The 16,890-nt window shown below is 40.7% G+C and overlaps 1 non-coding gene across 1 annotated transcript; it reads left to right on the forward strand.

Moving 5' to 3' along the window:
• The first annotated feature begins 6,072 nt into the window (after positions 1-6,072).
• On the forward strand, positions 6,073-6,178 carry LOC145599944 (small nucleolar RNA R71). Its single transcript, XR_014104188.1, has one exon. It is a non-coding gene; the product is annotated as a small nucleolar RNA R71 (small nucleolar RNA).
• The last annotated feature ends 10,712 nt before the right edge of the window (positions 6,179-16,890 follow it).

A 16,890-nucleotide genomic window follows, 5' to 3' on the forward strand; every position in this document is an offset into this window, starting at 1 on the left:
TAATCGCCTTCCGGGGTTAATCGGTTTCTCCTAACATAGCCTCTATGTTTCCACACTAGAACCATATATTAGAAGGTGCAATCAATGAACTATCGATAGTAATGAATCTCAACTAAGTCAACTTCCGTTTCTTATTAGCAAAGATTCACCTTTAATAAACTAACAATGTGCACTTGCAAGAAGATCAAAGAATATCAAGCATGCAAAGACTTTAATCACCATCAACATAACCCCAACATCATAAGCATGAATCAATCAACAACTACACCATCCCCATACCCTTGGCTAAATGACTACTCACAAATCATATTGAAGACAATATCAAGCCAATATGATTGCTTGGACCTGCTGATCAACGGCGACAAGGCCTTGATCCGCGACCAGGTCTATCGTTATATTTATTCCCCGGGCGGCCTTATCTGTTAACTCTGCCTATCTATTTTTGAATCATGGAATTTTCTTCCTGAGCTGCGGAACTAACGACTTTATTAGAAAGTAGAATTACCAACTTTTACACGAATTTTCAAGTGGATGAGATCGGTCGAGTGGTTTCAGTTGGAGATGGGATTGCACGTGTTTATGGATTGAACGAGATTCAAGCCGGGGAAATGGTGGAATTTGCCAGCGGTGTGAAAGGAATAGCCTTAAATCTAGAGAATGGGAATGTAGGGATTGTTGTCTTTGGTAGTGATACCGCTATTAAAGAGGGAGATCTTGTCAAGCGCACTAGATCTATTGTGGATGTTCCTGCGGGAAAGGCTATGCTAGGGCGTGTGGTCATCAAATCAATAAGCATCAACATGATCAATAAGCAAAGAAGGAAAATCAAAATAAGCAAACAAAACTAAATACTAAAGTAAAGAAAGAGAGTAAGAGATTGCTCATTAATTGAAGATGAAGATTTACAAAGATTCAATCAAGCTCCTTCTTCAATATCCAAGTTCATCAATGAAAATCCACACTTTCTCTCCCTATTAATGAAGTTTCTCTCTCTAGATTAGGGCTAAAATGTACATAAAAATCTCATTACAATCCTAGGGGTATTTATATGCCCCTCACATTACCCTAAAGAAGGATTAAAATTCACGGAAATACCCACGAGAGCGGCCGCTCCATCGAGGGGGAGCGGACGCTCTACAGGGTATTAATCAAAGCAGCCGCCTTATTGGAGCGGGTGCTCTCCCAGACAGGAGCTGACGCACCAGGTGTGGAGCGGGCGCTCCTCTCTGGTGGAGCAGACGCTCCATAAGTCTGGAAAACCGGGGAATAGATGAGTAAATGGAGCGGGCGCTCCTCTCTGGTGAGCGGCCGCTCCTCATGAAAGCTCCGGGCTCTTTTCCAAATCCATGCTCCTCTCTTCCGCTATTCCAATGCACTCAAAAGGGTGGACTAAGCCTCGAGCAAGATCACACGAGCACTCCATTCAACCTACTCAAACACAAACATAAGTATAGAAGAGAGGGAAAGCGACAAAGCAAAGCAAAAACAAAGGAAAAGAAGGGGAAAACACAAAAAGGAACAAGGCAAAGAAAACTGAAACAAAGTGCTTGAAAAAGGCTCAAACAAGTGCCAAACGAGGGAAAAATCCTTAAAGAAAAGGATAAGAGAGTGGCATAAATACCACTCATCAAAATCCCCCACACTTGCCTCTTGCTTGTCCTCAAGCAAGAAGAACTAAAACAAGGAACAAACACAACAAACATAACATGACTAGGTTTAAGAAAATTAATCAAGTGTCACGATGGGAAGTGCTCCATTTGGACTCAAACGTAGGGACATTCATCAAAGAATACTTACCTTTCTCAATTCAAGAGGGAAAACACGTTCTAAGATTCTCATGGTTGAAGGAGACAAACCTAAGCTAAGCATAAAGAACTAATGATTTCATCCTCCGCCCTAGCCCCATCCAAGACGGTCCATGTTCTCTCCACTAGTTTCAATTCAAACCCTAGTTGGATCCTCATGATTCCTCGAGGGAACCGGAAAAAAAAGAATAATTCTATGTGGAACAATGAGGTTATCCCGACATCTAAACTATGCGTACTCTCTCCATAGGGTTGAAATCTATCTCCCTCCATCATTCTTTAACCACGCCCCTCTAAAATCCAATGGTCTTATTTAGGGTTGTAATGTCATGGCTAGAGGTTAAGGTTGGGAATCAATTTGAAAAATTTGGTGAAAACTCCTAAGTGAAGCATAAGAGTGGCCATCTCTTCAAGAACAACATAGGAATTGAACCTAATCTTTAAATTACAACCTTCAATACACAATTCACAAAAATACTGCACCTCTTTTCATATTTTTCATTCATCTCATTTTTTTTCTTTTTCAATCTCTTTTTTTTTCTCATTTGGTTTTCGTGAGTTACAACTTCCTTGCCAAACCATTTGCACACTCTTTTCATGAATAAACTTTCAAGACCTTATTTGAACCAAATTACACAACTTCCTTGCTCAAAATCAACACTATCAAACTCAAACCTCACAAGCCGATGCTTCACTAACTACGAGGGTCGATAGAACATAGGCCGCTAGGTTTGTAATATGGTTTAACCAAGAAAGGGGAAATAAGGCTCAACATGGCTAGCAAGAAGGTGAATGTAATATGTATGACATGAAGTTTTCCATCCTTTCGTTGCCCAAGAACCGAACCAATAGCCTCGTCGCTTGCATCGCACATGAGCTCAAATGGAAGAGACAAATCCGGACCTTGGACAATAGGGGCGGTGCAAAGGGCTTCTTTCAACCTACAAAAAGATTCTTGACAAGCATCATCAAATATAAACTCTTTGTCTTGTTGCAAGAGGGATGTGAGAAGCTTTGCAATCAATGAAAAATCTTTTATAAAACGCCGATAGAACCCGGCATGGCCAAGAAAGGATCTCACTTCCCTCACGTTGGTGGGGGGAGGAAGTTTCTCAATGACCTCTACCTTAGCTCTATCAACCTCAATGCCGGCATGGGAAATTTTGTGCCCAAGAACAATCCCACTTTCTACCATAAAATGGCACTTTTCCCAAATCAACACGAGGTTAGCCTTCTCACATCTTTCCAAGCAACGAGATAAATTAGATAGACAATCTTCATAGGTGGCTCTTCCAACGGAGAAGTCATCCATGAAGACCTCTATCTCATCCTCAATCATATCACTGAAAATAGACATCATGCAACGTTGGAATGTTGCGGGAGCATTACAAAGCCCGAAAGACATCCTACGATACGCATAAGTACCGTAGGGGCATGTAAAAGTCGTCTTCTCTTGATCCTTGGAGTCAATCGGGATTTGGAAAAATCCCGAATAACCATCAAGGAAACAATAGAAGGAATGCTTTGTAAGTCTCTCCAACATTTGATCAATGAAATGTAATGGAAAATGATCTTTGCATGTACTTGTGTTAACTTGGCGATAGTCAATGCACATGCGCCAACCGGAGACAAGCCTAGTGGGAACTAGTTGATCGTGATCATATTTCACTACCGTCATGCCCCATTTCTTAAGCACAACTTGCACGAGAGATACCCAATCACTATGAGAAATTGGGTATATAATTCCCGCATCAAGAAGCTTAGCCACTTCCTTCCGCACAACCTCTTGCATGGAAGGGTTAAGCTTCCTTTGCCTTTGCCTAATGGGTTTGGCGTCTCCCTCTAGATCAATTTTGTGCATGCTTAAAGAAGGACTTATACCTTTGATGTCATCAATGGTATAACCCAAAGCTTTCTTGTGTTTTCTCAAAACATTGATCAAGAGGGAGGTTTGCTCCTCCGTTAGGTTGGAATTAACAATTACGGGGAAAGACTCATTAGAACCAAGAAATGCATACCTCAAGCCCAAAGGTAGAGGTTTCAAGTCTACCTTCGGTGCTCCCTTACCATTGGTGCTCTCTTCTTTTTCCTCAACTTGAAAGAGATCATGGATGTGAAAAGCCTCTTCCTTCATGCCCTCATCCATGCACTCATTATTGCTCTCCTCAAGCAAATCCTCATAAAATTCTATGTCGTCCTTGTGAGCACCTATCTTGGATTCATTCAACAATACACTTTCAAGAGGATCATTAGTAGCATGCAAGTGGGAGCGAGAAAATTAATCAAGCATGGTATCAAGAACATCTATTCTAAAACATTCATCACTTGAGGAGGGTTGTTGCCTGACATTATTCAAATCAAACTCAATGGAATCATTGTCAACTTTCAAAGATATCTTACCCTCCTTCACATCGATAATAGCTCTAGATGTAGCTAGAAATGGTCGACCTAAAATTATAGGAATCCTCTCATCCTATCCATCTCTAGCACATAAAAATCCACGGGGAATGTGAACTTTCCCACCCTAAGGGGAATGTCCTCAACCTTACCCATGGGGAACTTAATGGAACGGTCCCCTAGTTGGAGAGTAATGTTGGTGGGGGAAAGGGTTCCTACACTAAGCTTTTGGTAGACGGAGTAGGGCATGAGACTCACACTTGCTCCTAAATCACATAAAGCTTTATCAAACTCAATACCATTAATAGCACAAGGGATGGAAAAACTACCCGGATCCTTCAACCTGGTGGGAAGTTTGTTGGAAAGAATTACACTACAATTGGCGGTCAAGCTCACCGTTTCACACTCCTATCTCCCACTCAAAAGATCTTTTAAAAACTTGGAGTAATGGGGCATTTGTTGCATGGCATCAACAGAAGGAAGGGAAACATGCAAATTCTTAATCACATCCAAAAACTTCCCAAATTGAGCATCAAGCTTAGCTCTCACAAATCTTTGGGGAAAAGGTAATCTCTCCTCTCTAGGTTGGAGATTTAGGGGCAAGGGGGTGGTTTCTTTCTCCTTTTGCACCTCAACATCCTTCTCCTTCTCAACATTAGAAGGCTCTTTGGTTCTCTCATCCCCTCTCTCTAGCTCTACCTCATCTTGAGATTCCTCCTCAGCTAAGGGGTCACTCCCCACTACCTTCCCACTCCTTGTTGTCACGGCATACAAAGGTTTTGGGTTGACTCCTTGACTAGGGATAGCAGAAGAAGAAGAAGAAGAATTAGAAGCAAGTTGAGCAATTTGGGTTTCAAGCATTTTCATATGAGCATTGGCTCGCTTTTTATCCTCCTCATTTCTCTTCTTTTCTTCCTCATGCATTTTCATGATGGCATCTAGCTTAGCCATCACGGGATCATTTGGAGGGGCCTCAATTTGAAGAGGTTGTTGAGGTGGAGGAAGTTGGGATTGATGGAAACCCGGAGGCCTATTGGTTTGGGCATAGTTAGAAACATATTGGCCCCTATTGCCTCCGGTGCCTTGGTTGGGAACATTGCTTTTTCGATTGTGTCCCATATTACCTTGATCACCAAAATTTTGATTTTGATGGTCATGGTATCGGGAGTTGGGTTGTTGGTTTTGATAACCATACCCGCTTTGGTTAGAGTAGCCTCTTCCATTGAAATCGGAAGGGCCTCCCCCACCATGGTATTGGTTACCATAACCGCCGCCACTTTGGTTCCAACCACGGTTTCCACCTTGATTCCAATTCCCCATTTGATTGGAGTTTGGCCTCAAGTTCCCTACATTCTCCATTATAGGAGAAAAATTTATAGCATTGACATCTTCCACATTATCATCATGTTCATAGTGAGGGGGTTGAACTTCACAAGCATACACACAATGGGAGGTATCATGATCATATGTTTCACAATATTGGCAAAACATGGATCCTTGAGGCATTTTATTATAAGAAGAGGGGGAAGAAGTGGTCATACCATTGCCTCCCTTGGTTGAAGGGGAGTTATTACCATGAGGATTGGACTTCTCTTTCATCAATTCGTCCATTTGATTGGCCATCTTGGAAACTTGGGTAGATAGGTTGTTGATTGCGTTGGCTTGCTCCAATGCATAGACGCCCTTGCTAGAAGTAGCCTCCCTTTCTCCTTCCTACCAATCATCATAATGCTTTGCGGCCTCCTCTATGATGCACTCCACTTCATCCTCTCCTTTGTTCATGATTGGACCGCCGGCCGCGGCGTCTAGGCTTTTTCTCCCTTGAGGTGTGAGACCTCCATAAAAAGTGTGAATGAGTTGATACTTGGGTATCCCATGGTGTGGGCATTGACGTTGAAGCTCTTTGTATCGGTCCCATGCCGCACTTAGAGTCTCACCACTCTTTTGGCGAAAGCCTTGAATCAAAGACCGAGCCTCAGCTGTCTTCCTATGGTTGTAAAATCTCCTCAAGAAAGCCGTAGTTACTTGTCCCAAGTTGTGAGAGAGTTAGGGGGCACCTCATTCTCTAGCCATTCTAGACCTCTCCCAATTAAAGAAAATGGAAACATCTTGAGGCGGATGTACTCTTGAGTCACTCCATTGGCTTTGATTGTGTCACAATATTTCTCAAATTCTTTCAAATGCTCTTGAGGGCTCTCAAATTTCCCACCCGAGAATTGTTTCCTCTCTATCAAAGCATTCAAATTGGGCTTGATTTCGAAATTGTTGGCTTGAGTGGTAGGAGTTAAAATCCCACTTTGTGCTCTAAAGGCTTCGGGAGCCCCAAGACGACTCAAAGGTGTATTCTCCCCCATTCTAGAACCTTCTTCACTTTCGGACTTAAAGATTGAAAAGGGATTAATTCCCGGACTTGATGGTGAATTAAGACTATCTAAGTCTTCACTTGAGGGTGAAGATGGTGGAGTATCTTCCAATTCTCTTACTCCTTCTTTCGTCGGGGTGTGAGAATTTCTACTCCTCGCTCTCGCTTCTGTTCGAAGTAAGGACAAAGATCTCTCTAGCTCCGGATCGATTGGAATCAAAGACCGTGACCGGGTTCGTCCTCTGTTCATACAACAAAGCTAAGGAGAACATAAGCATTGACAAGTAACAAATAGTAGCAAATACTAACAAACAAGAAATGAGATAGTCTCAAATAAAGTAATGAAAAAGCAATGGAAGCCGTCTCCCCGGCAACGGCGCCAATTTGACAAGGGAATAATCGTGTCGTTAGACGACTACACCTAAATCAAATGAATTTATAACGTAGTACCAACCTAATACGAGTATAGGGCAAATAGAGGGATCGAACCACAAGGAGACATGCACAAATACCGCATTCACTACTTAAGGCTTAAGCTATCTTGGAACAAAAGGTGTGAATGACTAAGAGATTAAACTAAGGATTAAAAAGGACTAAAGCTCAATATAACTAAACACCAAGGGGAGTGGGTAGGTGTAGACACCACTTGATCATGCAATAACACAGAAGCAAATTAATGGTATACTAAACATGCAAGAATATCGATATAAAGCCCGACCTAACCGCCTTCCGAGGTTAATCGGTTTCTCCTAACATAGCCTCTATGTTTCCACACTAGAACCATATATTAGAAGGTGCAATCAATGAACTATTGATAGTAATGAATCGCAACTAAGTCAACTTCCGTTTCTTATTAGCAAATATTCACCTTTAATCAACTAACAATGTGTACTTGCAAGAAGATCAAAGAATATTGATGGGATGAAGAACGGTAGGTCGTTGGGCTACCACCCCACCCAATCAAACAAAATTTATAACTCAACTAACCCCTATAAAGTGTAGTGGTAAGTCAAGGTCGAACCCAAAGGAATGGAGGTCGAATGTATATTGCCTAAGTCAAGCTACTCCGAAGTCAAATGCGGGGTATATGATGGAAACTAGAGCTAGAGCTAAATGATGCAAAGAACTTGTATAAAATCAATATAAAAGACACTAGGGTAATGGATCCACATGTAATTGTAATGGAGAATGGTAATTTGGGAGGTCAAACCAACTAAGTCAAGTGATATGAAGGAAGATCAATCATGTATCCAAAAGAGCATACCAAGATAATTCTCCTAGAGGTCTAACTAGCGTCAACTACGCTAAACACTACCTAGGAAACGTCACAAGGCACCTCAATCGTGAAATTGCAAGTTACTAATCAATGGTCCGTATCATAGCAAGCTTACAATGCAATCTAGTGCAACAATTAAAGATGGCCAAGCTTCAATCAATTACACACATGCACATGAATTATCAACCAAATTTAATCATATCATCAACTCCATCAATTATCCCCAAATTACTCTAATCCATCACTCAAACATGCTTCACCATTTCCCTAGCTAGAAAACTACTCACTAGCCATGGAAATCAAGATCAAAACTACACTAATCATCAATTTCATCATCAACATATTTGAAATCAAATTAACAATCAATCAAACTTCAATTAAACTTCAATCAAACATCAAACAAACTTCAATCAATCAACAATAATATGGAAAACAAATGATTACAACTAAAATCAAACTTGTATTGAAATCAAGAAGAAGATCCTTACAAACTTTGATCTAAAGATCAATTACAATGAAGAATTCTTGAACAATCAACCAAAAACCATGAGTTTCTCTCTCTTCAATCCTTGAGTTTCTCTCTCTAAAATTCTAATAAAAAACTAACAATATGAATTCTAATGTCAAGCTTATCCAAAAATAGAAGGAAATAACTATATATACAAAGAGGAGGTCGATATTGACGCCCAAAAATAGACCCACGCCGGTGCGCGCGCTTGGAGGAGAGAGAGGAGTGCGCACGGGACACACCCAGAAAGGTGCGCCCGCACGCACCAGGTGTGCGGCCGCACTCGTCTAATGTGCGGCCGCACACTCCCCGAGTGCGCCCGCACCAAACTGGGTAGCCCCTCTTCTTCTCTTCGTCCTAGCTCAAGTGGTGCACACATCCTAGATGATGATGATGGAGGACAAGGTAGGCAGCAACTTCCTTGGAATTCTTGAAGAATATAAGCCATGAAAAGAACATATACAAGGCCTTGAAGCATGCTCCTTGGATCCCCCTTTGACTTGAAACTCCTTGCACAAGCATTAGGCATGAAAAACAATGAAAGATCATGGAGAGGAAGCTCGGGAATTCTTGGGCAATCAATCACAACCTACAAACAAAGGATAAAAAGCAAGTAAAAGGGAAAAATAACAAGTAAACTAGAAAATGCATAAAAAAGAGAAACTAACTACAAAAAGCATAAAATGAAGAAAATAAGAATAAAACTAAGGAAAACTAAAGAAATGAGTAATAAAATGGAATGAAATTCATCCAAAAAGAGATCAAATGAGTGCCATAAATGTCACTCATCAAATATCAAGCATGCAAAGACTTTAATCACCATCAACATAACCCCAACATCATAAGCATGAATCAATCAACAACTATACCATCCCCACACCCTTGGCTAGATGACTACTCACAAATCATATTGAAGACAATATCAATCATCAAATCAATAAGCATCAACATGATCAATAAGCAAAGAAGGAAAATCAAAATAAGCAAACAAAACTAAATACAAAAGTAAAGAAAGAGAGTAAGAGATTGCTCATTAATTGAAGATGAAGATTTACAAAGATTCAATCAAGCTCCTTCTTCAATATCCAAGTTCATCAATGAAAATCCACACTTTCTCTCTCTACGTACTAATGAAGTTTCTCTCTCTAGATTAGGGCTAAAATGTACATAAACATCTCATTACAATCCTAGGGGTATTTATATGCCCCTCACATTACCCTAAAGAAGGATTAAAAATGCACAAAAATACCCACGAGAGCGGCCGCTCCATCGAGGGGGAGAGGACGCTCTAGTGGGTATTAATTAAAGCAGCCGCCTTATTGGAGCGGGCGCTCTCCCAGACAGGAGCGGACGCTCCAGGTGTGGAGCAGACGCTCCATATGTGGAGCGGGCGCTCCTCTCTGGTGGAGCGGACGCTCCATAAGTCTGGAAAACAGGGGAATAGATGAGTAAATGGAGCGGGCGCTCCTATCTGGTGAGAGGCCGCTCCTCATGAAAGCTCCGTGCTCTTTTCCAAATCCATGCTCCTCTCTTCCGCTATTCCAATGCACTCAAAAGGGTGGACTAAGCCTCGAGCAAGATCACACGAGCACTCCATTCAACCTACACAAACACTCATACACAAACATAAGTATAGAAGAGAGGGAAAGCGACAAAGCAAAGCAAAAACAAAGGAAAAGAAGGGGAAAACACAAAAAGGAACAAGGCAAAGCAAACTAAAACAAAGTTCTTGAAAAAGGCTCAAACAAGTGCCAAACGAGGGAAAAATCCTTAAAGAAAAGGATAAGAGAGTGGCATAAATACCACTCATCATGCATAGGATTAGGAGAAGAGAGGAGCATGGACTTGAAGAAGAGCCCGGAGTACATAGAGGAGCGCCCGCTCTTCCCATGGGAGCGGCCGCACCATTTACTTCCCTTCCAGCCTTGCTTCACAGCTGAGCGCCCGCTCACCTTAGAGGAGCGGCCACACCGTTTCCTCCCTTCTTGCCCTGTTTCACAGGTTTAAGGAGCGCCCGCTCACCCAAAGAGGAGCGTCCGCTCCGCACCATGGAGCGCCCGCTCCTGTCTGGGAGAGCGCCCGCTCCACTAAGGCGGCTATCTTAATTAATACCCTTTAGAGCGTCCGCTCCTCCTCGATGGAGCGGCCGCTCTCGTGGGTATTTCCGTGCACTTTTATTCTATCTTTAGGGTAATGTGAGGGGCATATAAATAACCCTAGAATTGTAATGAGATGATTATGTACATTTTATCCCTAATCTAGAGATAGAAACTTCATTAGTAGAGAGAGAAAGTGTGGATTTGCATTGATGAACTTGGATATTGAAGAAGGAGCTTGATTGAATCTTTGTAAATCTTCATCTTCAATTAATGAGCAATCTCTTACTCTCTTTCTTTACTTTTGTATTTAGTTTTGTTTGCTTATTTTGACTTTCCTTCTTTGCTTATTGATCATGTTGATGCTTATTGATTTGATGACTGATATTGTCTTCAATATGATTTGTGAGTAGTCACCTAGCCAAGGGTGTGGGGATGGTGTAGTTGTTGATTGATTCATGCTTATGATGTTGGGGTTATGTTGATGGTGATTAAAGTCTTTGCATGCTTGATATTCTTTGATCTTCTTGCAAGTGCACATTGTTAGTTGATTAAAGGTGAATCTTTGCTAATAAGAAACGGAAGTTGACTTAGTTGAGATTCATTACTATCGATAGTTCATTGATTGCACCTTCTAATATATGGTTCTAGTGTGGAAACATAGAGGCTATGTTAGGAGAAACCGATTATCCCCGAAAGGCGGTTAGTGTAGACACCCATTTGTGTCCCCCCAAAACCAAACCCAGTGATGAATGCCTTTCACGTCGAACCATAATCGAATGAGGTGAAAGTGTGGAAGAGTCAAGTGTTGCGGTTTAGTTTTATTTAAAATTCTCTTCTCTCTATTTTTGAAAACAACTCTAATAGCCAAAACAGTTTATTTTTGGTTCGTAATAAGGGTCCAATAATAGTGTAGTTGGATGGGGCTCGAAAAGACCTTTCCAACGATATATTATAAGCCCAATTCCGATGAATATTGAGGAAGTTATGGCCAAAATGCTAAACTGGGCCCGGTTAATTATTTACATACGGCCCAATGATTTAGAGGAGGGCCCAATGTTAATTATTATTTCTAAAATTATTAGGATTAATTATAACTTTCTAGAAGTTTCTAGAAGGTTCTTTTTAATTCTAATATTATTAGATTTAATAATTATTTTAAGATGGATTTTTATTTGGAATAAAATATTATTATTATATTATTATTTTTAAAAGACACGTTTTATCTTCTGTACGGATTCCGTAGATCAATTTGGTTAAAGATCGGATTCCGCGTGGAAAAGCGCCTGCAAGTCAGACTGTCGCCAAACGACAAGTCTGTCGCTTGACGACAGACCTTGTCGCCTCGCGACAGTGTGTTTTTCTGGCGACAACGTGTAGTTTTATTCCTAATCAAATTCTATACTTTTCCGGACTATTTTCCTTATAAATAGGGTCTCGAAACTCTGTTTTCATTCATTCAGAATCACCCAATTCTCTCTATTCTCTCTTGAGCAATATATGCTTTCTTTCTCTCTCTCTTTCTAAACCAACCCTTTTAAACACAATTCCGCATACACAAGATTTAGAATCACCTAGCCAAGTTCGAAGTTGCCTTCGCCCTAGACGTGCAAGGTTTAATATTTTCTAAGGGTTTGGTCTAAATCTAGTCAAAACTTTATTTACTTTGCTTCTAATTTAATTCTTTAATTATTCTTTTATTATTTCCATTGAAGTTTACTAACTTGTGTATTTTGTCATTAGAAAGAGGTACGAGGCTTCAAAGTAAGTAGATTAGCTTACTCCCTATTTCTTTTACAATGTAGAAAGCATGCTTATATTGTTTAATATTCCTAGTATCATGTTTTTAATATTCCTAGTATCATGTTAGGATGTTTTTAATGCTTTCTAGTATCATGTTTAGGGTGCCTCTTATTATTTCTAATAGCATGTTAGTACCATGTTAGGTTTAAAGCTTTTATCTTTATTGTTTAGTGACATGCTAGGAATTGTTATTAATCCTGTTAGTATCATGCCTAGGATCTTGCTATTATTATTAAGCTTTATTATTAACATGATTTTTATTGTTACTATTATGATTATTATTATGTTGCTTGATTTTATATTTATCATTATTGCTTGATCACACCTTTTATGCTTGTTAAAGGGAATTTGTACTTGAAATCACGCTTAATAAGATAATTAATAATTTGGTTTATGCTAATATAATTTTAATTCAAGTGATCGCCAATACTTTTTTTATTTGTGCATTAATATTCAACCAACATAGATAAACAGGTTTAGGGTTAATCTAATGTTTGCATGTTAGTCAAAAAGCGCACATGAATACGAGTAGAACAAAGTAGAGGCCTATTTTATAGGGCGGGTCCTTTCTTTTGTAGATTGGATTCGTACCCTCATCCCCGAACCCTGTTTGGTTCCTGACCTTATGGAGTTGACGATCTCCTAGATCGTTTTGGGTTTACAAGTTCCTAAAACTTGTTGGCGACTCTTTTGCTCTAGCTTTCTTCCCTTTGGAACGCCACCATACTTTAGTGTATGATCACAGTGGGGTTCAAGCTTGGGGTTATAGTGCTTGAAATATTCCCTACAGTTAGGTCGGACTTTATTTTGATATTCTTGCATGTTTAGTTTACCATTAATTTGCTTCCGTGTTATTGCATGCTCAAGTGGTGTCTACACCTACCCACTCCCCTTGGTGTTTAGTTATATTGATCTTTAGTCCTTTTTAATACTTAGTTTAATCTCTTAGTTATTCACACCTTTTGTTCCGAGATAGCTTAAGCCTTAAGTAGTGAATGTGGTGTTTGTGCATGTCTCCTTGTGGTTCGACCCCTCTATTTGCCCTATACTCGTATTAGGTTGGTAGAGCGTTATAAATTCATTTGATTTAGGTGTAGTCGTTCAACGACACGATTATTCGTTTGTCAATTTTCTTTTTATTTCCTTTTCTTTCTTTATTTATTTCCTTCTTTTATTTTTCTATTTTTCCTAGCTTAGTATAAATACCCATTTTTGGGGTAATTAGAGGAACAATTATCAATTATTCTATTCTCTAATTAGTTTTAGGAGAGCTTCTCTCTCTAGGTTTAGCTTAGGGTTAGAGTAGTTTAGCAAAGAGAAAGTGAGGGTTTCACCATTGTTGAGCTTGGATTTTGAAGAAGAAGATTGATCATCTTGTTTGTAAACTTTCATCTTCAATCAATGAGAATCTCTAACTCTCTCTCCTCTATTTTATTTGCTTTCTTTTGATTATTGTTTTTGTTGTTGGTATTGCTTGTTAATCATGTTGATTCTTGATTATTTGTTGATTAATCTTGTTGTTATCATGATTAGTGAGTAATTCCCCCATTAAGGGGATGGTTGTGGTGTAGTTGGATCTTGAGCATGTTCTAGAGTTTAGAATTGATTTATTTGTGATTAAAGTCTTTATATGCTTGATATTCTTTAATTTTCTTGCAAGTGCACATTGTTGGTTGATTAAAGGTGAATCTTTGCTAACATGAAACGGAAGTTGACTTAGCTAGGGTTCATTATTATCTATTATTATTTAATAGTACCTCCTAGTATATGGTTCTAGTGTGGAAGCATAGAGGCTATGTTTGGAGAAGCCAATGAACCCCGGAAGGTGGCTAGATTGGACCTTACTTTGATATTCGAGCATGTTTAGTTCATAATTAATTCAACTTCTATGCCTTTGTTATGCTTGAGTGATTGCTACTCTTAGACCATTTCCCTTAATGCTTTATCTCTAGTTTTAGTTTGTTTAGACCTTTAGTTTACCTTCCCTTGTTCCGGACTAGCTTAGTTGTTGATAGCATTAGGTAGTGTTTATCTGTTCCCTGTGGTTCGACCCCTCTTCTTGCCATATACTCGTATTAGGTTAGTTGAGTGTTATAAATTTATTTGATCTAGGTGTAGTCGTCTGACGACGCGATTATTTTCCTTTGTCAAATTGGCGCCGTTGCCGGGGATTAAGAATTGTCGTTGGAATTGTTGCGATTATGCAATTTTTATGGAAGATTCTTGAGTAATTTGACATGTGTTGATGCAATTTATTGTTGTGTGAATTGCTAGAAATTTGGCATGCTTGAGTAATCTTCTAGGCAAATTGCTTGACATAATGAATTGTTGTTCTTTTTGAGCTATTTTTTTGTGGTTGGTTGTTGCTACTAACCCCTTTTCAGATTATTAAGTCGAAGCTCAATTTGTTGTTGTTGTTGTGGGTAACGTTTGGTTGCTCTTAAGTGTTGGTTCACTTTTTTGGTTTCGATAGTCGGTGTTACTTGGGGAATTTGTGTTGAATTGGTAAGATGAATAGAAGAAGGATTTGGAAGGAACCCCGGATGACAAATGAGGAACCCCAAACCTCCTCTCAAAATCAAAACCAAAATCAAAAAATCTTCCCACCTTGAAATTCTACAACCGACACCACTCACCCATCCACCAAACCCTTAGTCAGCGCAAGCTAAACCCGACTAGGCATTATTATCAACGCTCCATGCGCGATTTGGTTATAGATGAGGACCTTTGGTCCCTTCTAGATAATCTTAGGATGAGTGAGTTCATCAACCACCACTATCCAACCTACAAAGAGCCCACCTTTGAGTTCCTCGCCTCGTTTGAGAAGGAACCCCTTGGATACAATGAGTTCCAAATCTCCTTCCAGCTTTTCAACACCGCCATGAGATGTCTCTAAGGCGTCTCAATGAACTTTTGGACTTCAACCCCGATGCAGGCCTCCTTGCCCCATCCACCAAACTCTTTCCTGAGTATGATGCATTCCGTCGGTGGCGAACAATTACCGACATTGTTGAGTTCAGTACTCGGTATTCGGTAGCAAGCCAAATCATCCACCCGGTACTCCACATTCTTCACCGCCTCTTGGGGTTTGCGGTGTTCAGTAAACAGGACTTGAGCAAGCTCTCACACGAAGAGCTCTTCACTCTTTGGGTCGCCACTAAGGAGGAGTTGAGAGGGCGGCTCAACATGGGGTATTGGTTTGTGTTGTGTTGCGAAGCTATCAAGTCGGGTAACAAGACGGGTGAGATCGCTCTTGGTGGAATGATTACAAGGATAGCTTCTAAGCTTGGGCATGAGCAGTTCTTCCCCTTTTGTACTAGAGTTAGGAGGGATAAGGATCTCTTCGTGGACATCTCGTATATGAGGAAGTCCGCCTTCATTCAACCAACCGATGATGTCAACAATTTCCATGATTGGTGCGTCGAGCGTGAGCACCATTGCATTTTACCGTATCCTAGCCGCACATCTTTGAGGCGGAATGCTAGGAATGTGTGGAAGATTCCACAAGATAATGGTGTCTTGCCCAACACTCTAGGAGGCGAGCGGAACATGATTGTTCAGGATCAACAACAACAACAACAACAACAACAGCAACAACAAGAACAACAACAACAACAATTTCACCAACAACAACAACAACAAGGTTTTCACCAACAACAATTCGAGCATCAACCCTTCCATTATGGGGAAGGTTCTTAACCGATGCACATCCCCTCCTTTAGTGAGGAAGGTATGGCTTCTTTTTCTTCCTCTTTTAATGTTGAACGAGCTTTTCAAAACTTGACCATGCAAGTAAACCGGTTAACGAAAGTCGCCGATGGTCACTCGGTTTACAATGCCAACATTTATGATTGGCATGTAAACCAAGGGCATTTCGACCCTCCAGTGAACTATCCGTACTTTCCGCCTCAACAGGGGCCGGTTCCTTGTCATGAGGAACCGCATGCAGACGGGACTCCCCGTAAACTGGTTTGGCCCTATTGGCCCTGGCCTTCATCTCAAGGCGCCCCCCGCGTGAACTATCCCACCTTTGAGGGGTGTGATTACAAGGCACCGGGGGGATGTGATTACCGTGTGGATCCTAACTACCCCATGTACACATCGGAGCCACTTGAGATGCCTCCTCCCTTTGGCCCTCTTCCGGACTATCAACAAGATTTGTACCGGAACCATGGTTTTCCATCGGGCTACACCGGTGGATGGGACCCCCATGGCCCTCCTATCGACGTCGACTATGAATGGCGTCCGTAAGGAGAGGACTCTAGTTCCCACATGGAGGACTAGGGCCCTCGGGCCGAGATTTAGCCCTTCCTCCCACCCCATTTTCCGTTTTTACTCAAACCGAGGACGGTTTTCTGTTCAAGTGTGGGGGGGTGCATATTCATTGTTTCATTCAAAGGGCTTTGTTCTTATGGGGCGCATTCATGGCCAATAGGTGTCTTTTTGAAAGATTTCTTTCAATGTTGGTTGATGCTCACTTTCCCTCTTCTAAAAAAAATGATGATGTTTTTGATGATAACCTTGTGTTGTTTTGGCTCTGTAGGCGTCGCTCGAAGTGCGCCTACGTTAAAAGCATGTTGTGAATATGCTTGGCACTCATAGGAAGTGGGAATTGACATATACGATTAGGGACACGATTAGGG

Source organism: Chenopodium album, chromosome 20 (genome assembly GCF_948465745.1).
Source record: "Chenopodium album chromosome 20, dcCheAlbu1.1, whole genome shotgun sequence".
Taxonomy (NCBI): domain Eukaryota; kingdom Viridiplantae; phylum Streptophyta; class Magnoliopsida; order Caryophyllales; family Amaranthaceae; genus Chenopodium; species Chenopodium album.